We start from the raw sequence: 21897 nt of genomic DNA, 5'->3' as shown, positions 1-21897 counted from the left end.
GAGAATTCAAAGTATCAGGATTTAACGACTATCTAGAAACACTGGGTTAATGAAAATAGAGGAAGCAAGACTCCCTGGTGTTTGATGGTACAATATCAGAGGAAGACTCTTGCCTCCATGAAGTGAAAGTTCATGGTGAAAACTACAGAGGACAGCTCAACAGGGAATTATTTATCCTACCACCAGTTGTATCAGTTATTTGAACTCAACTGTTGTCGTAGCAAAGAGTATGTTGGATAGCAGTGGGAATTAAAGGGATATTCTTTTGTACGAGTGTCTGAATAAGTTTGGCTGCATATTGAAAAAACTCAGCTACAACTGCTTAACCCATAAAGAAACTCCTTACCTGTCATAACTAGAAATCCTAAGGAAAGGTAGTCTGCAGGGGATGTTTGTTCAGAGGCTAAGTGTTATCATCCAGGATCCCTTTCTTTCCATCTTTCTGTCTCTGTAATCCCATTGCAAAACGGTGGCAGTAATTCCACCCCATCTAGATAGCATAAGAAGATACAATAAAAAAGAGGAGGTATTTCATAGAGTCTCATCCAACAAATTCCTAGTCATGTATGAAGAGCACTGTGTACAAGTCTGTTCTTGGGCCAGTTATTGAAAAAAGTGTAAGCTTATCATAGTTAGCTTAGAGGAATGATCAGGGATGGATTTGACATGGCGTAGTCAAACATGGTAAGCAATATAGCAAATAACGTTTTATCAAAGTAATAAAAAGGTGTTCAAGTATGTAAATTCGGATTGGTGAAGATGATTAATGGTAGGGTTGATAAGATTTAATTCATATATGTAGATTGCTTTGAGATGTGGCTTGAGTTTTTATGACTTTTCATAATATAGATATTTTGACAGTGTTATTCATATTATTTCCAAACTTTCTTTATCATAATATGTTTAATCTACTATTAAATCACTGAGAAAGGAGATTCTCATTCATTCATTTATTCCTAAGTTCTGGAGATAGAATACTGGACAAGACAGAGAAATTCTTTCTGGAATTTATACTTAGTGGCAAGAAGTGGAAAATTGCAAAGTAAAAATATATATATAAAAAAATAAAATTTCCAGTATTGATAGTTACCTTTAAAAAATGAAAATTGTCTGTATCACAGAAGATACTGAAATAACTACTTTTGACAAACATTTCAGTAAAAGTACATATCACATGTAATTAAATTACTGCCTTGATCAGCATTTGGTTGTATGGAACCTGTGGCACCCCAGCGTGCTGTGGCACATAGATTGAGAACCACTAGCTGGGTTACCTTAGGCTGATTATTTAACCTTTTTCTATATTCCAGTTTTCTCGTCTTTAAGGTAGGATAGATCATACTCCCTATTTTAGGCATTTCTGTGATGATTAAATGAGATGATGTCTTTAAAGAGTTGAGAATGTTGCCTGGCGCATGTAAGTGGAGTGTGTATAAAGTAAAATAAAATTAATAAAATAAATGTATCTTATAAACTGGGGGAGGGGGGCAAAATATGCCTTTACCTTAATTCTTTCCCTTTGTATAAGGTGGTTGTAAATGGATTTTAGAGTGTATTTATTTCAGTGCTCCCATATTAAATGAGAGGAAATGAAGCTAAGAGAGGGGGCCGTAGTTCTGCCAGCACTGGGCCCGAGGTCTTTCTCATGCCTATCCTGTGACCTTTCTATTATTTTATTCTGTCATGATTTCCATTCACACATGCTTTTAGATACATACATCTTTAGGAATGCAGAAACCTGCCTTTATCTGAGGGTCACTTGTTGCATGCCTGTGTGCTAAGCTGCTTCAGTCATGTCCAGCTCTTTGCAACCCAATGGACAATAGCTTGCTAGACTCCTTTGCCCATGGGATTCTCCAGGCAAGAGTACTGGAGTGGGTTGTCATACCCTCTTTCAGAGGATCTTCTCAATTCAGGGATCAAACCTGCCTCTCTTATGTCTCCTGCATTGGCAGGCAGGTTTTCTTAAGGAACCATAAACTCCTTTTTCCCATAGTTGTAGTCACTACTTCACTTTTACCCTGGGGTCTGCATATGAGGTTCACTTGGTAAGAAGTGGGTGTTTTCAAAGTCAAGATTCTATGGTTACCTCAGTGAGGAGTTCACATAGTGGTGTTTTTGGTTAAAGTCCTCATTAGCCTTCCATAGCTAATGAGTTTGAGGGTTATAAATCTACTCATTATTTATGAATGATAGGGCCAATGCTTACAATTTGCCAGTTTTGCACCAAGACATAATAATTTATGAAAAGGCCTTGCCCTTGAAATGGAAATCATAATAATTAGATTTAATCTTTCTGTGGCTTATTTATTTCTTTCCCCAGGAAACAGATGTCTAAGGGGGTGCTAATTACTAGTATTGGAAAGTTTCCCACCCAAACTAGTCAGAGAGTCAGGAGGCAAACTCTTGGAACTTTTAGCCACCACTTAATGGTGTGCCTTCAGAAAAGAAGCAATACTCTAAGGCTTTCTGTCTGTTTATGGCAGATTTGTGCCTGATAATGTCACCAGCTGAGAATACTTAGAACTTTGTTACTTCAGAAAACAATGAATATTTTTAAAGGTGCTTTTCTTTGTTAAAAAATTGAAGTATAGTTGATTTACGTGTTGTGTTAATTTTTGCTGTATAGCAAACTGATTAAGTTATATATATATAAAGATAGGTAGATATACATAGATATGGAGATATATATATATATATATATATATACACACACACACACACACACACACATTATTTTTATAGTCTTTTCCATTATGGTTTATCACAGGATAGTTATTATAGTTCCTTGTGCTGTGTACAGTAGAATCTTGTTTATCTTTATCCATTCTATATATATAATTGTTGGAGTGATGCCGGGAGCCAGTGTGAGGAACTCTGCCCGGCGTGATCAAGCCTCAGGACACCCCCTGTTCCCGAGCATCTACCCCCAAAACCAGGGTCTGCCTACTTTACTGTTTTATGCTCTCACCTATACCCCTGACTTTACAGGGAGCTGACCCCCATTACCTCTATCGGAGAAGGAGTTAGCTAACAGCTCCAAGTCAATTAAGATTCCTGGGAGTGACAAGAGTGTTTCAACTTACAAACTCCTCTGAAGGTTATCTAGCCTGGCTGTATGGGTTCGTCTGGCCACATGTGATTGTTTACAGCCTCCCAATCATGAGAGGCACGAGATGTTTTAGACTTAGTAAAGGCAGATTCTTTTGGGAAGTTGGAAATTGTCAGTATAGTGGGTTGGTTAGGAATTATATTGGTGAAGGGTTTTTCATTTGTTGTGCCAATAATTGCTGCTAATTCCCTGCCCTGGGTGTGACAAGGGTGTCTCAGGTCAAACCTCTCTGCTGACAGACTAGCTTGTGTGACAGTATTATCCATACTCCTGCCACTATGCACATGATTCTTTACTACCTCTCAACCATAAACAGCACAGAGAGTTTGGAGTATTTTGAAAATCTTAATTAGCATAGGGCTTTTCTCATTGTTGAGTCAGTGATTGCCGCCAGGCCTCCATATCCTTAGGCACCTGGGAATATATTAGTCAATGTATTTGGAATATATAAAAGGAAATATAGTAGTTTTTGATGTTAGCAATACTAGACTTTTTGAGTTAATGAATTTTCTCTTTTGTAATAGATCACTGTACCTTGTTATAAATCACTGTGTCCTTGCTATGCAAAAATGTAACTTTATCACTATCTTAAGACTAAATAGATCTTTTTTTTTTTTTTTAAGACTAAATAGATCTTAAGGGGAACATTGGTGAAAGGATTTTCATTTGTTGAGCTGATGTTTTGCTGCTAAATCTCCGTATTCCCTGCCCTTATAATGAATATAACTAGCGTATAGGAGAAATAAGTATTAACCTTTAAGCATATAGGAGAAATAAGTATTAACCTTTAAGCATATAGGAGAAATAAGTATTAACCTTTAAGATCAATCATGTTAACCTTGGGTTAAATAAATTCCTTTCTTGATTGTAACTCACTACACCCTTACCCTATAGGAATGCAACTTTATTTGGAGGGTGGTGCCTGGTTTAAGAAAAAACACCCTTGGAAGAAATAAATTTTTTGGTTATCAGAAAGAAAGGATCATAAAATGTCAGCAGGCCTCATGGCCATAAGATGATGTAAAACCCCTAAAAACCTTTTTTTATACATTTATGTGAAGCACCTGATTTTGATAAAGGTCAGGACTGCTGACCCCCACATGACTATGTATCCATCCCTATGTATAACAAAAGGTATATAAGCAAACCTAAAAAATAAAGAAATGGGATCAGTTTCTGGAAAGACTGGTTCCCCCATGCCGTTCTTTCTTGCTCCCCATTTTTCTGGCTGAATTCCCATCTGGAGCGTGGGTGCTCACCATGTCTACTTCCTTGCCCCGGTTTTTAAGTTCCATATGAGAAGGAGCCAAAGGAGGGGCACCTTCTGATTTTCAAGTGGCACCGGTGGCCCAACGTAGATGGTGCAAATTCCTTGTCTTGGAATTTTATTGATATCCCACGTAAACTAAGTTATTCAGCCTCTTTTTCTCTTCTACTATTTTCTGGCCAAATTCCCATCTGGTACGTGGGTACTCACCAAGCCTACTAATTTTGCCTGGGCTTCTAAGATCGGACCAGGGAGGCCTCAGTGCCTCCCCTCCTTCGGGAGAATGGAAAGATGCCTGTGGCCTACATAGGTGGTGATTGGTATTCCATGTAAACCAAGTTATTCAGCCTCTTTTTCTCTGCTAATTTTCTAATCTCTCTCTATCTGTAATTAAATAAGTTTTTTCCAAGAATGCCAATTCCGTCCCCACCTTCATATTATCCTGGATCCACCGGGGCTGGACCCCGGCAGAGTCCTTTAATGGACCGGAATCTGGTGGTCCGGAGTCGATGATAAGAAAGTGAAAGAGAGAGCTGGAGGGAGGGAGAGAGAGAGAGAGAGAGAAAGAAAGAAAGACATAGGGACCCAAGCTCTGATGGAGCAAAGGTATTTTATTAGCAGAAATGTAGGCTTATATATCTTTAATAAGATGATTACTCAGTTATTACACAGGATGAAATTTTATCAATAGCTATAATAATGGACAGTCTAATGCATACAAGGTCACTGACACTGAAAAGAGTCACTGCAGGGAGTTACTGAAAGGAATCCAAGCAGATACTGTTTCTCATGATCTCAGTCCTGAGAGCTGCGTGCAGCTTTACTTGTTCTCGGAATAGGACCTGATAAGGAACAGAGAATTTATGAGAAACAGCACATAGGAATCCTCCTGTTAAACATTCCCTGATATATAATGGCTTGCCTCTGCTAAACCCCAAACTCCCAATCCTTCTCTTTCCCATTCCTCCTTGACAACCACAAGCCTGTTCTCTATGTCTGTGAGTCTGTTTCTGTTTCATAGATAGGCTCATTTCTTTCATATTTTATATTTTACGAATAAGTGATATCGTATGCTGTTTGTCTGTCTCTTTCCGACTTACTTAGTACGATCATCTCTAAGTCCATCTGTGCTGCTGCAAGCGGCATCGTGCTGCTGCCGAGGGCTTTATTGCTTTCTTTTTTATGGCTGAGTAGTGTTTCACTGTTTATATGTATCACATCTTCTTTATCCATTCACTGATTGGCATTCAGGTCGTTCCCATGCCTTGGCTATTGTAAATAGCACTGCAGTGGACATAGGGGTGCATATATATTTTTGACTTTCAGTTTTATCTGGATATATACCCAGGAATGGGATTGTTGGACCTCATGGCAACTATATTTTTAGTTTTTTGAGGAGCCTCCATACGTTTTCCAAAGTGGCTGCATCAACATACATTCCCATAGGAGGGTTTCCTTTGCTCCACATAGGGTGCTTTTCATAAATGGTAAAATAGATATAACAAACCTGTTTCCAAGAGTTTATTAACTTGGTTGAAACTGGACTATGAATAATGTTATATAAAGAAAAAATGTGGAAATTACCCTTTTTGGTCAAGAATGCTGAATTTTACAGTTAAGTATGAACTGGCCCAAGAGTTCTGCAGCTACTGACATGTCACAGACAGACACATTGGTACTCAATTCTTCAGTCCAAATTATATCTATTCAGTTTTCTTGACTCAAGTAGTGTAACATGCATTCATTAAACTTAATGAAAAACTTAATTTAAAATCTTATTACTAAGATTAAAAGATATTGCTGGTGGTCTTTGTGGCTGAATATGTTATTTCTGGATTTTAATACAATGATATTAGAACTGAAGTGATCTTTAGAGACTGTCTGCCTAAATCAGTTTGGTCTAGGGCTAGAGCCAACTCCTTATTTCAGATGAGGACACCAAAGTAATGCAATAGGTTACCTGAAATGCTAGTCATTTGTTAGTGGCAGAGACTAGGGCATAGATCTCCTGGATTCTGGTTTAGTGTCAAGATTGCCAGGAGAAATATCAATAACCTTAGAAAGGCAGATAAAACCACCCTTATGGCAGAAGGTGAAGAAGAACTAAAGAGCCTCTTGATGAGAGGGAAAGAGGAGAGTGAAAAAGTTGGCTTAAAACTCAACATTCAGAAAACGAAGATCATGGCATCTGGTCCCATCACTTCATGGCAAATACATGGGGAAACAATGGAAATAGTGAGAGACTAGTTTTTTGGGCTACAAAATCACTGCAGATGGTGACTGCAGCCATGAAACTAAAAGATGCTTGCTCCTTGGAAGAAAAGCTATGACCAACCTAGACAGCATATTAAAAAGCAGAGACATACTTTGCCAACAAAGGTCCATCTAGTCAAAACTATGGTTTTTCCGGTAGTCATGTATTGTTGTGAGAGTTGGACTATAAAGAAAGCTGAGTACCAAAGAATTGATGCTTTTGAATTGTCGTGTTGGAGAAGACTCTTGCGAGTCCCTTGTACTGCAAGGAGATCCAACCAGTCCATGCTAAAGGAAATCAGTCCTGAATATTCATTGGAAGGACTGGTGCTGAAGTTGAAGCTCTAATACTTTGGCCACTTGATGTGAAGAGCTGACTCACTGGAAAACACCCTGATCTGATGCTGGGAAAGTTTGAAGGCAGGAGGAGAAGGGGATGACAGAGGATGAGATGGTTGGATGGCATCACCGATTTGATGGCATAAGTTTGAGTAAATTCCAGGAGTTTATGATGGACAGGGAAGCCTGATATGCTGCAGTCCATGGGGTCACAGAGAGTCAGACATGACTGAGCGACTGAATTGAACTAAACTGAAGTATACCTGAAAGCCATCAGATTGTCTTTAGTCAAAATATTCATCTTGCCTGCTAATCCCCCACAAACTCTGTATTTATTTTTAATTGGAGGATAGTTGATTTAAAATATTGTGTTAGTTTCTGCCATACATCAACATGAATAATCTATAGTTATACATATGTCCCTTCTCTCTTGAACTTCCTTCTCACCTTCATCTCATCCTACCCCTTTAGGTTGTCACAGAGCACTGGGTTTGAGTTCCCTGCATCATACTGCAAATTTTCACCAGGTATCTATTTTATATATAGTATGTATGTTTCAGTGCTGCTCTCTCAATTCTTGCCTCACATTTGCCATCTTCCCTATAATAGGTCTTTCTGCATATCCAGGCCAGGTGATGAAGGATGCACTTGCAATTTCATAGAAATGTTTTTAAGTATTAATAGTGCCCCTAAAAAGAGGTGTGCAATACATATGTCTATCTGTTTCTTAATTACACTCTATTCTGTTATCCTTGGTATCCTAACTTAATGGATAGGAATGCGGATTCTGAAGTCTGACTGCTTAGGTTCAAATCTCACTGCCATCATTTATAATTTCTGTGACCTTGATTAAGCAACTCTCTGCTGCAGTGTTCTCATATGAAAAAAATCTCAAGATATTAATAGCAAATACCTCACATTTTTCACAGATAAATTGATATTCATAAAGCATTTTTATAAGTGCCTGACACACAGGCACTTTCTTACTGTGCACTTAGTAAATGGTGGCTTCTATATTTTTTTATAGTATTAGGCAGAAACAAATCAATTTCTAAAGTAATATGGATAATAAATATATTTAGCTTCCAAGTACAATATATAAATAAGCCCTCCTATTAATTAGAGTTATCACAACATCCACAAATTGGATATTAGCCCAATTCAATAGACAGTAGAGCCAAGATTCACAATGATTACATCACTTGCTTAAAGCTCCACAACCAATTACTGATGGCTGTTCCATAACTCAGGTTGTTGATACATTTGAATCTCAAGCTTTTGCCTTTCTATTGATCCAGATTCCAGAGGCCAATGATAGTTCACTGGGTTTTCTAACTACAAATTCTTTTAAGCTTTTTTATTAAAAAAGAAAAGAATCATAATTGATTGACAAGTAGTGCTAGCTGAGCAGGTCTTCCTGGGACCTTTGAAAAGGCTAAGGTTGTGTTATGGCACAACTCTGGGACTTAGTGATGGAAAGAGATGCCTGGTGTGCTGCCGTCCATAGGGTCGCAAAGAGTTGGATACAACTGAGTGACTGAACTGAACTGTGTTGTGGAGGCTGCAAGATGTAATTATAATGCTTCAGTGGATTCTTAACTTCAGAGGGGATCACATCATTAGCACTGGAACACACCTGGCCTAAGAGATGGCAGAAAATGGATCAGAATTGAAATGTCAGCCACTTCCACCTCCTGACCCGGGCCATCCTTTAAGGTCCACACCAACAGGGTTGCTCTCTAATAAAGATCACCCACAGAATGACACCATCCGGCAAATGTCAGAGGAGAGGTGACAGGAGGAACAGCTGCTGGACTTCAGCTGCAATCATCTGCCTCATATTGAGTGACTTGAAAATGAATGGGCAAGCAGGGTCGGTGCTTCCAGCTGAGTAAATAATCTGTCATTCCCAGCTCTGTCTTATTTTAGATTTTCTATAGAGATATTCACTCTTTCAGAGGTTCTTTGCATCCTCATGTATACTTTTTGTATGTGGAAGTCAGATTGATGCCTCTAATTACCAGATGTTTTGAAATTTGCATGGTTTCTTTACCCCACTTACTTCACTCCCCAAAACCAAGTCTTGCAGTGTCTCTATTTCAGCAAGTAATAGTCTAATCTGCCAAGGTGGGCAAACCAGAAATGTGTATGCTATCCTTCAAACTTTCCTCTTCCACACTTTATGACTCAGACTAAGCTGGATTTCTTTTTTGTGCTCTCGTAATCCTTTGATTTTTGCTTCATAGAATTAATTGAAATTTGTGATCATTTTTATATTTGTGACTATTTCATGGGAAAAAATACACATGTAAATTTACTTGCCTGAAAGTCCCATGAGAGTAGGAATCATGTCTATATTTACTCATCATAGCTTACATATTTGTTTATGTTTTCAGTTCAGTTCAGTCCAGTTCAGTTCAGTCGCTTAGTCGTGTCCGACTTTTTGCGACCCCATGAAACGCAGCACGCCAGGCCTCCCTGTCCATCACCATCTCCCGGAGTTTACTCAGACTCACATCCATCGAGTCTGTGATGCCATCCAGCCATCTCATCCTCTGTCGTCCCCTTCTCCTCCTGCCCCCAATCCCTCCCAGCATCAGAGTCTTTTCCAATGAGTCAACTCTTCGCATGAGGTGGCCAAAGTACTGGAGCTTCAGCTTTAGCATCATTCCTTCCAAGGAAATCCTAGGGTTGATCTCCTTCAGAATGGATTGGTTGGATCTCCTTGCAGTCCAAGGGACTCTCAAGAGTCTTCTCCAACACCACAGTTCAAAAGCATCAATTCTTCCGCTTTCAGCCTTCTTCACAGTCCAACTCTCACATCCATACATGACCACAGGAAAAACCATAGCCTTGACTAGACAGACCTTAGTCGGCAAAGTAATGTCTCTGCTTTTGAATATACTATCTAGATTGTTCATAACTTTTCTTCCAAGGAGTAAGCGTCTTTTAATTTCAACTACAGTGTTTGTCACATAGAAATGCTCGAAAATTAATTGCTTAACAAACCTTGAACCAATCTTCAGTCTCCTTGTTGCATTATTTTCAGTGCCATGTCTTTAGAAAAGGAATGCTGATAATGTTAACCATCAAATGGGAATGAACCAACCCTGGCAATGGTGAGATCACCACCACTGGTTTTCATGATCAACTGGATGGTCTTCTATCATCCTGAATTTAGGAAAGTTTGTATTAGGTGATCTTTAAGCACACCCCTAACAACATGGTTTATCATTCCATTGTGCTCTAAGACCTTTTAAATTGGTATACTGAGATCTTGCATTATGGTGTCAGGAAACTCAGATATCAGTCCAGATCTCAGTGACCTTGAACAACTCTGCAGTTCAGTTCAGTTCAGTCACTCAGTCGTGTCTGACTCCTTGCGACCCCATGAATCACAGCATGCCAGGCCTCCCTGTCCATCACCAACTCCCAGAGTTCAATCAAACTCATGTCCACTGAGTCGGTGTTGCCATCCAGCCATCTCATCCTCTGTCGTCCCCTTTTCCTCCTGCCCCCAATCCCTCCCAGCATCAAAGTCTTTTCCAATGAGTCAACTCTTTGCATGAGGTGGCCAAAGTACTGGAGTTTCAGCTTCAGCATCAGTCCTTCCAATGAACACCCAGGACTGATCTCCTTTAGAATGGACTGGTTGGATCTCTTTGGAGTCCAACAGACTCTCAAGAGTCTTCTCCAACACCACAGTTCAAAAGCATCAATTCTTCGGCACTCAGCTTTCTTTATAGTCCAACTCTCACATCCATACATAACCACTGGAAAAACCATAGCCTTGACTAGACGGACCTTTGTTGGCAAAGTAATATCTCTGCTTTTGAATATGCTGTCTAGGTTGGTCATAACTTTCCTCCCAAGGAGTAAGCGTCTTTTAATTTCATGGCTGCAGTCATCATCTGCAGTGATTTTGGAGCCCCCCAAAATAAAGTCTGACACTGTTTCCACTGTTTCTCCATCTATTTGCCATCAAGTGATGGGACCAGATGCCATGATCTTCGTTTTCTGAATGTTGAGCTTTAAGCCAACTTTTTCGCTCTCCTCTTTCACTTTCATCAAGAGGCTTTTTAGTTCCTCTTCACTTTCTGCCATAAGGGTGGTGTCATCTGCATATCTGAGGTTTTTGATATTTCTCCCGGCAATCTTGATTCCAGCTTGTGTTTCTTCCAGCCCAGCATTTCTCATGATGTACTCTGCATATAAATTAAATAATCAGGGTGACAATATACAGCCTTGATGTACTCCTTTTCCTATTTGGAACCAGTCTGTTGTTCCATGTCCAGTTCTAACTGTTGCTTTCTGACCTGCATATAGGTTTCCAAGAGGCAGGTCAAGTGGTCTGGTATTCCCATCTCTTGAGAATTTTCCACAGTTTATTGTGATCCACACAGTCAAAGGCTTTGGCATAGTCAATAAAGCAGAAATAGGTGTTTTTCTGGAACTCTCTTGCTTTTTCGGTGATCCAGCAGATGTTGGCAATTTGATCTCTGGTTCCTCTGCCTTTCCAGCTTGAACATCTGGAAGTTCACGTTTCACATATTGCTGAAGCCTGGCTTGGAGAATTTTGAGCATTACTTTACTAGCATGTGAGATGAGTGCAATTGTGTGGTAGTTTGAGCTTTCTTTGGCATTGCCTTTCTTTGGGATTGGAATGAAAACTGACCTATTATCTGTAATTCTGTTTCCTCATCTTTATAATGGAGTGCATTAGTAAGGATGGGTTAAGTTATTCAGAAGTAACAAGTAGCCTTATTAACTCAAAATATAGCACAACAAAGTTACCTATTCGCTTATTTTGCATGTCCCAAGTGGGTGAACAGTGGGTCTGCTCCAGAGTCACCCAGGGGCAAAGAGATAGCAGCTGTCTTGGAGTTGAACTTTTGTGAACAGGAGTGCTCCCCATTTTCCATCTCATCTCATCAATAGAAGGGAGACAGTGGGATAGTGTGTATAAGCTTGTAACTCCCTCATCCTAGAGGTGACATATTTCATTGGTAAGGAACCAACATTGGTCCCCTCTAGCTGTAAAAAAAAAAAAAAAGAAAAACGCTGAGAAATAGAGAAGAGCTCATCAAATACTGATGTGTGTGACTTTGTCTTCCTTATGAAGTGATTTTGATTTTTTGTTTTGTTTTCTTAGCCAGTGGAAGTATTTCTTTAAGTGAAATACATAAACATATAAAGCAAATAAGAGTGAAGCTGTACTAATGGAAGCAGGCCTGGAGAGGCCTGGGTTGCTGCCAGCTTGTCTTACACTTTATAACAACTGTGCCATTTAATTATACCCACGGCACTTTTGTAGATCTGTGATGGTTTTGTTGTGCACAGTGTGAAAACTTCTTGGCTGGCTGGTTTCTAAGGTCACGTTTAACTTTTAAAATTATATTTGCAAATTAACTTTTCTTCAAATTTGTTATACAACTGTATTGTTGTCATTGTTCAGTTGCTAAGTCATGTACGACTCTTTTTGACCCCATGGACTGCAGCATACCAGGCTTCCCTGTCCTTCACTATCTCCTGGAATTTGCTCTAACTTATGTCCATTGAGTTGGTGATGCCATCCAACCATCTCATTCTCTGTGGTCCCCTTCTCCTCCTGCCCTCAATCTTTCCTGACATCAGGTTCTTTTTCAATGATGTCTCTTTGCATTAGGGTGACCAAAGTATTGGAGTTTCAGCTTCAGCACCAGTACTTCCAATAAAATTCAGAGCTGTTCCTTTAGGATTGACTGATTTGATCTCCTTGCAGCCCAAGAGATTCTCAAGAGTCATCTCTAGCACCACAGTTCGAAAGCATCAATTCTTTGACACTCAGCCTTGCTTATGGTCCAACTCTCACCTCTATACATGACTACTGGAAAAAACATTGCTTTGAGTATATGGACCTTTGTTAGCAAAGTGATGTCTTTTCTTTATAATATGCTGTCTAGGTTTGTCATTGCTTTCCTTCCAAGGAGCAAGCTTTAATTTCATGGCTGCAGTCACCGTCTGCAATGATCTTGAATCCCAGGAAAATAAAGTGTGTCACTGCTTCCTTCTACTTGCCATGAAAGGATAGGACCAGAGGTGATGATCTTCGTTCTTTGAATGTCAAGTTTCAAGCCAGTTTTTTCAATCTCCTCTTTCACCCTCATCAAGTGATTTTTTACTTCCTCTTCACTTTGTCCCATTAGAGTGGTATCATCTGCATATCTGAGGTTGTTGATATTTCTCCAGGCAGTTGTGATTCCAGCTTGTGATTCATCCAGCCCAGCATTTGGCACGATGTACTCTGGATAAAAGTTAAATAAGCAAGGTGACAATATGCACAGCCTTGTTGTATTCCTTTCCCAATTTTGAACCAGTCTGTTTTTCCATGTCTTATTCTAACCATTGCATCTTGACCTGGATGCAGGTTTCTCAGGAGGCAAATAAGGTGATCTGGTATTCCCACCTCTTTCAGAATTTTCCAGTTTGTTGTGATCCACATAGTCAAAGGAGCACAATCAGTGAAGCATAACTAGATGTTTTTCTGAGATGTCTATATTCTTGTATATATTTTACATCGTTCCATTTATGTGCAATTTTGCATTTTTTATTTCACATTTTAATATATTTTCTCAATTCTTTGTAATGATTATTTTTATATATAAACTATTATTAACTAAAGCAATCCTAAATGTAATAATGAAAGTCCTTAACTCAGTGTATGAGAATTTTAGTCTTCAAAAAAATGGCAGTAATAATAATAACATCAGGTTGAGTTTTTAAGGGGAAGTTAAAAAAGAATATGTGAAGGAAAGTAGCAGAGTAGTAGACTCTATAAACCAAACACATTATCAGATCTACAACCAGAGCTACGTTAATATTGTTGAGAGTATACTATGCATTGGGCATTGTATAAACGTTTTCCATGAGTTGTCTTACTGAATCCTTGAACAGCTTATGAACGATAAGTAAATGTTTTTCCAAATCATTTTATAGGGGACAAAACTGAAATTCAGTTTGTTTGGCAATCTTTCCTGCATTTACTTATAAGGTAGTGCTTTATCTTGGACTCCAATCCAGGTCTATCTCCTAAGCCTAGGCCCTTGCCTCCCATTAAATGAGATATTTAAAGCAATGCTTTATACCTGAAACTAACATAATATTATACATCAGCTATACTTCAATAAAAAATAGAATAAGTAAAACTTCAAAATAAAGTGGAAAAAGAGGCAACTGTCTATGGTAAGGGTAAACTGGTGAAGAGGTGTTGCAGTGCTCTTGCCATAAACTTCCCCAGTCCTACTGTTTTCCTTTTTAAGTTATCAGCATTTAAAATTGCATTGAAATTTAGTTTGAATATTTAAAATGTAAATAAAATGTTTGGGAAGACTTTGAATGCAAACATACTTTAATATAGTTCCATGGTTCATTTTACCTTAGGATTAATGAGACTACACGACTGACAGATTACTCTTTTGGTTATTAATTCTGCCTCTTGACCTAGTGAAAAATATCTATTAGATTATGTAAATCAAGCCCAGTAAGAAAACAACTTATTTAAAGTGACTTCAAACCAGAGTGCGTGCATGCTGAGTGCTAAGTTACCTCAGTCGTGTTTGACTCTGCGACCCTATTGCCTGCAGCCCACCAGGCCCCTCTGTCCATGGAATTCTCCAGGCAAGAATATTGGAGTGGGTTGCTGTGCCTTTCTTCTCAAACCAGTGCACACAATAGTAATGACTCTTAATAGTGTTGCAAAAGGGAAAAAAAAAATTATCAAAAATATTGATTATTAATTATTCAAATATTAACAAAGTCCATTCTGAATGATCCTGACCTCTATGTAGTACTTAATAAATGCATGTGGGAACAAAACTATAACCAAATAGGTACTTTCTTTTTAATGATGTGTTTATCCTCATGCCAGTTCACTTAGAAGCATTTTATTTAAAAGCTGCCCCACAATATTGATCTCATTGATCTGTCTCCTAAAGCAGATCACACATTTTGTCCCCAAATCAAGTCAAGATGTGCACCATAGACATGTTCTGTCTGGCCCATGCGGTGTTAGTAATTATCAATACTGGTCAATATTTTTAACTTGAGCTTGTGGTAGGCAGCGTAATGGCTCCCTAAAGATGTTCATGTCTTATTCCTTAGACTGTGTATGTTTCATTACACTGCATCAGGGACTTTACAGATATAATTAAGGTTATGGCCCAGGCCTGAAAATAAAGAGTTTATGGTAGACTGCTCAGCTGGCCCTATCTAGTCACATGAACCCTTAAAAGCAAAGAACTTTCTCCAGCTAGAAGGAAGAGAGATGTGACAGCAGGGAATATCTGAGACAGTCAAAGCTTTGGAGAAACTCAACTCATTGTTGCAGGAGGAAGGAAAGCATGAGAAGGAATGTGGGTAGCCACTAGCAGTAAAGACCATCAGAAAATAGGGACTTCACTTTTACAACCAGAAGAAATTGATTTTGGTCAAATTTGGGTGAGCTTGGGAGCTTAGAAAAAAACTTGCTCTAGAAAAAAACTTGCTGACACTTTGATTTCAGCCTTAAGAAACTCTAAGCAGAGGACACAGTTGAGGTAGGCTATAACTGGATTTCTGACCCCCAGAACTGTGGGATCATAAAAGAGTATTGTTTTAAGCCCCTAAATTTGTGGTAATTTTTTTTATAGCAGAAAGTAAACTAACACAGATTTTTCACTTGGAAATTTATGTGTTTATAGTTTTTGTTTGGCCACACTGGATTAGAGTTGAATAATAGAGGCCCCATTTGGTTGAACCCTGGGATTCTTATTTATGCAAGTTACAACCTGGCCTGGTTTGCTCATTTATCCTTTTGGCATTTGTATTTCAGACACTGATCTGAAAATTGAAAGGGACAGAACTAAATAGGAACACACATGGGAAGCCTGGGGATTTTTCCATCCCTCTTCCAAGGACCTTGACTCAGTCCTGATTTTTTGCCTAATATGCTATTTCATCTGTCCTTCACTTCCATCTCTCTCAGTTTCTTTCTTCATTTTTAATAGAGCTTAGTGGTCCCAATGAAGTTGGTTGCTGTAGAAATATGATCCTTCCTTTTCACAATTATTTTTCAGGAACAAATGTCAGCACATACTTCTTTTATCAAGTTTCACTTGTAACCTCGATTGCTATTGAATTTCCCTCCTCCATTTATTGAACCACGTTGGACAAATGTTTTTACTGTGGAATTCAAGTAAAGGCACTACTCCAATATTTTAAATTTAATTGCAGTTGCTACATATGAGGACAGTAAACTAAATTATTTAGAAAGAGTAAATAAATAAACCTTGTCCTTGGTGTAAAATTATTTTTCACCTGAAGGAAACAAGTCTAAATCATGAAACAAACATCTGCCTGAGTAATCGTTAAAAGAATCTAAAGCTCTACATGTTTAGATGCTTCTTGTTCCCATGATGGGAAGTTTCAATGAAACTTAATCATCACTTACATATTCTCATCATACCCATGTATCTCTGCATTTCATCACGTTCTATACCTGAAATTTGATATTTGTTCATTTAGTAATTTGACCTCTCTTTTCTATTACACATATATGCTTTCTGATGGCAAAGTCTCTCTATCTTCATTCCCATTTTATATTATTGCAAACTTTCAATAATTCTTTCTTGAATGAAAGATGTATTCATTAGTTATCATTTGTGTGGGTGGAATTGAGTGGACAATATCTCATTCTGAATCCTAACATTACAAAGTATTAAAAACAAAACATTTAAGTCTAAGCATGATTCAGAAGCCATTTGTTCAAGAAGTTTGAAAGGATTCAACTTCCTCTATCTATCCATATTAGAGTAACACCTTGCCAAAGAACTGAGTCTGTTCCATATCCTGTTAAATAGCAGCCTGATAGAGTCACATACAAGATGCCAGGAAAGTAAAGGAATACGTAGTTAATAATGGCCTACAAGAAAGCTGACTACAAGAGCTGACTGTGGCTCAGATCATGAACTCATCACCAAATTCCGACTTAAATTGAAGAAAGTAGGGAAAACCACCGGAACATTCAGGTATGACCTAAATCAAATCCCTTACAATTATACAGTGGAAGTGACAAATAGATTCAAGGGATTAGATCTGATAGAGTGCCTGAAGAACTATGGACAGAAGTTTGTGACATTGTACAGGAGGCAGTGATTAAGACCATCCCTAAGAAAAAAAAATACAAAAGGGCAAAATGGTTGTCTGAGGAGGCCTTACAAATAGCTATGAAAAGAAGAGAAGCTAAAGGCAAAGGAGAAAAGGAAAGATATACCTGAATGCAGAGTTCCAAAGAATAGCAAGGAGAGAGAATAAAGCCTTCCTCAGTGATTAGTGCAAAGAAATAGAGGAAAATAGTTGGAAGGGAAAGACTAGAGAGCTCTTAAAGAAAATTAGAGATACCAAGGGAATATTTCATGCAAAGATGAGCACAATAAAGAACAGAAATGGTATGGACCTAACAGAAGCAGAAGATATTAAGAAGAGGTGGCAAGAATACACAGAAGAACTGTACAAAAAAGATCTTCATGACCCAGATAATCATGATGGTGTGATCATTCACCTAGAGCCAGACATCCTGGAATGTGAAGTCAAGTGGGCCTCAGGAAGTATCACTACTAAAAAAGCTAGTGGAGGTGATGGAATTCCAGTTGAGCTATTTTTATTCCTAAAAGATGCTGTGAAAGTGCTGCACTCAATATGCCAGCAAATTTGGAAACCTCAGCAGTGGCCATAGGACTGGAAAAGATCAATTTTCATTCTAATCCCAAAGAAAGGCAATGTCAATTAATGCTCAAACTAGTGCTCAATTGCGGAGAAGGCAATGGCACCCCACTCCAGTACTCTTGCCTCGAAAATCCAATGGATGGAGGAGCGTGGTAGGCTGTAGTCCGTGAGGTCGCTAAGAGTCAGACATGACTGAGCAACTTCACTTTATGCATTGGAGAAGGAAATGGCAACCCACTCCAGTATTCTTGCCTGGAGAATCCCAGAGATGGGGGAGCCTGGTGGGCTGCCTTCTATGTGGTTGCACAGAGTTGGACACGACTTAAGTGACTTAGCAGCAGCAGCAGCAGCAGTGCGCAATTGCACTCATCTCACACACTAGCAAAATAATGCTCAAAAATCTTCAAGCCAAACTTCAACAGTATGTGAGCCATCAATGTCTACTTGTTCAAGCTAGATTTAGAAAAGGCAGAGGCACCAGAGATTAAGTTGCCAATATCTGCTGGATCATCAAAAAAGCAAGAGAGTTCCAGAAAAGTATCTACTTCTGCTTTATTGACAACACCAAAGCTGTGGGAAATTGTGAAAGAGATGGGAATACTGACCTGCGCGTGACCTGCCTCCTGAGAAACCTGTATACAGGTCAAGAAGCAACACTTAGAACTGGGCATGGAACAGACTGCTTCCAAATCAGGAAAGGAGTACTTTAAGGCTGTATATTATCACCTTACTTATTTAACTTATATGCAGAGTACATCCTGAGAAATGCTGGTTTGGATTAAACACAAGCTGGAATCAAGATTGCCAGGAGAAATATCAATAACGTCAGATAGGCAGATGATACCACCCTTATAGCAGAAACAAAGAAGAACTAAAGAGCCTCTTGCTGAAAGTGAAAGAGGAGAGTGAAAAAGTTGGCTCAAAACTAAACATTCAGAAAACTAAGATCATGGCATCTGGTCCCATCACTTCAGGTCAAATAGATGGGGAAACAGTGGAAACAGTGAGAGACTTTATTTTTGGGGGGGGGCTCCAAAGTCACTGCAAAAGGTGACTGCAGCCATAAAATTAAAAGACACTTACTCCTTGGAAGGAAAGTTATGACCAACCTAGACAGCATATTAAAAAGCAGAAACTTTATTTTGTCAGCAAAGGCCCATCTAGTCAAGGCTCTGGTTTTTCCAGTAGTCATGTATGGATGTGAGAGTTGGACTATAAGGAAAGCTATGCACTGAAGAATTGATACTTTTGAGCTGTGGTGTTGGAGAAGACTCTTGAGAGTCCCTTGGACAGCAAGGAGATCCACCCAGTCCATCCTAAAGGAAATCAGTCCTGAATATTCATTGGGAGGACTGATGCTGAAACCGAAACTCCAATAGTTTAGCCACCTGATGCAAAGAACTGACTCATTTGAAAAGACCTTGATGATGGGAAAGATTGAAGGCAGGAGGAGAAGGGGACAACAGAGGATGAGATGGTTGGATGGCTTTACTGACTCAATGGACATGAGTTTGAGTAAACTCCAGGAGTTGGTGATGGACATGGAGGCCTGGCTTGTTGTAGTCCAAGGGGTGGCACAGAGTCAAACACAACTAAGCGATTGAACTGAACTGAATAAGTTTTCTTGTTGTGGGTGCCAAGCATCCGACAGTCTCTAAACATTGCTGCTCAGAATCTTTAAGTATCCAGTTTGCCTGGTAATTTGGACTCATTTGAAGATCTTCATAGCTGCCGATTGCAAAAACTTTGGACCTCTTTCCAGCCTCAGTGTGTCTCTGCCATTTTAATTTCTATGTGCCTTGAATCTTTGTTGATCTTGTATTTTATCTACCAATCTGTTTCATTGGGTTGCAGTTTTGTTTTTGATCTTCCACACAATCTGATGTTGCTCATGACCACATATGTCATTTCATTTTCAACTCAGAGGAGAGGCATGCCTGCAGCTTGAGACATGCTTTTCCTCTAAGAAGAGTTCTCAAAGTTAATCCTAGAAGAAGTCAGCTTTTAGAGTTTGAAAAGCTGCTAATCCCTTGTTTTCAGGAAAGAAAGAACAATTAAAAAAAATTCACCAAAGAGCTTTTCTCTTAAAATTAATGTTCAAATATTGATACATTTATTTTCTAATTTTAAAAATAATGCATATTTATTACAAAATAATTGAGATGATAGAAAATTTCTTCTTTTCCTCTACTGCTTACTTAATTATATTCCCCAGATAGAACAATTGTTGATGTTTGGCACATTTCAAGCCTGTTTTTCTTATCCAGTGTCTGAATTTGATCTGATCCAGGGTAGAGCTCAAGTTCTACCATTGCCTTACTGAGTGAAGACAGAAAGATCATTTAATCTTTCTGAGCTTTAGTTTTTTCACTTTTAAAATAGAGTTTCTAACGGTGCTGACTCAACAGGCTTGTTATAAGGGTTTAGTGAGATATATGCACATGAATGTTGAGGTGATGCACATGAAAAGTGTTTGGCATTCAACACTGCCACTGGTATTAATGGGCTATTGCTGTCTATTCATTATAGTTTACTAGAATATTTAATGGAAGTCTTTCCAAGTGAATATATAAACATCAAAGTTCTCTTTATAAGTGGCTTCAGAATATTCTAATTGGTGGATTTATCATGATTTCCCTAATGATGAAAGTTTCTCTCAGTTTTAATCTGTCTTTCTGTTCAAGTTGTTTGACTATTTCTTATAAGATTGAGATCACTGAGAAATACCCTTAGACCAAGCCTCAGAACTTTGCTATTGCCAGTCAGAGGCTCTGAGTCCACTACCCACCTGACTGAATGTAATAAACTGTCATTCCAGCTTAGATGATATCTTGACATCTTATTGAACACTAGTGCCAAATTAGAGATGTAAAAAATGTCTATCAATAAGCCCTTGTGGTTACTAACAATTATGAAGTCTGAAGGGAAGAGAATTAACAGCCAGCTGGCAAAATTAAACATTGCATGTTATTTGAAAACATCATTTGGTATTATTCCCCAAGAAAAAAGTAGACAGTTTATATCATCTGCCTTCTCAAAATGTCAGGATTACCATAAAATATTTATGGTAAATTCACATCCAGTTTCTCAAGTAATTGCTGATTAGCAGGCATCCATCCAATTGAATAGTTTATGTTAATGTACATCATTTTACACATACTTGAGATATAAGTTTTTTTTTTTTTTTTAAATTAGTTGAAAGTGTGAAGTGATGTTAGCATGTTTCTGGTTAGTTTGGACCTAAGTAGTGACATAGTCATGGATCTAAAGACTAAAATGCTTCTGGAATCTGTATAGGATGTAACTTCCCTGAGAGACCTCTTTGCCCAAAGTAAATAAGTACATAAATTTATAAGCAAAAAATTGTACAAATTGATAGGTAAGCAATGATAAGATAAGAGAGAATGAAATTTTGAGTGAAGGGTGCTATAATTCACCGTAATAGCAGAATAGCTGCATTTTTGTCACCAGTGGTAGCACCTTGCCTGTCCACAACTCTTTTCTTTCTCCTATTGGCCTGCCTCTCTATTTGTGAAATTCTGGGGACCTTAGTTCATTTTTATTATAGAATATTTAATAAAAGGCAACTTAAACTTCATTGATAAAGATTAAAGAATGAGTCATTTTTATTTTGAGAGTATATTATAGATCTCAGCTTCTAAGTCTATCCTATTTTAAAGTTTAAAGTCTACTTTTGGATGGAGTAGCAATTCTAATTAGAGAAATAACAAAGAAAGTATCTTAAAGCTTCAACCAAAAATCACTAATCTCAATAAAATGCCAATTTGGATGAAAGAAAATTGTTTTTAATGGTCAATGAAATTCTAAGAGTCAGGCTATTGAGAGAAAGACTACAGATTCACAATGGTTCATTAGCTCTAGGCCCTCTTACTACTAACAGTTTTCTGTAACTTACTCTGAGCACTAGTTTTAAATGATAGATTTTTTTTAGTGTTTTTTTTTTTTTTAAAGAGAATTCATACAATAGAATTTTATGTCTCTATCTGCTTTTAATTCAGGTCAAAGTGTTATATAAATCCAATTAACTGGCCTGAAACCATTGGAAATACTTGGTTTGCTGGTTTGTGGCCAAATGCATATAGCTTCACTTTCTTCTTGTTCTTTTACTATGATGTCATCTGGAATACTTTCGTAAAAAATGTTTCCTAGTGTCAAAAATATTACT

The sequence above is a fragment of the Budorcas taxicolor genome, chromosome 7 (assembly GCF_023091745.1).
Source record: "Budorcas taxicolor isolate Tak-1 chromosome 7, Takin1.1, whole genome shotgun sequence".
NCBI classification, from domain to species: Eukaryota; Metazoa; Chordata; class Mammalia; order Artiodactyla; family Bovidae; genus Budorcas; species Budorcas taxicolor.
The sequence above is the reverse complement of the archived record's forward strand: the minus strand, read 5'-3'. Positions refer to the sequence as shown.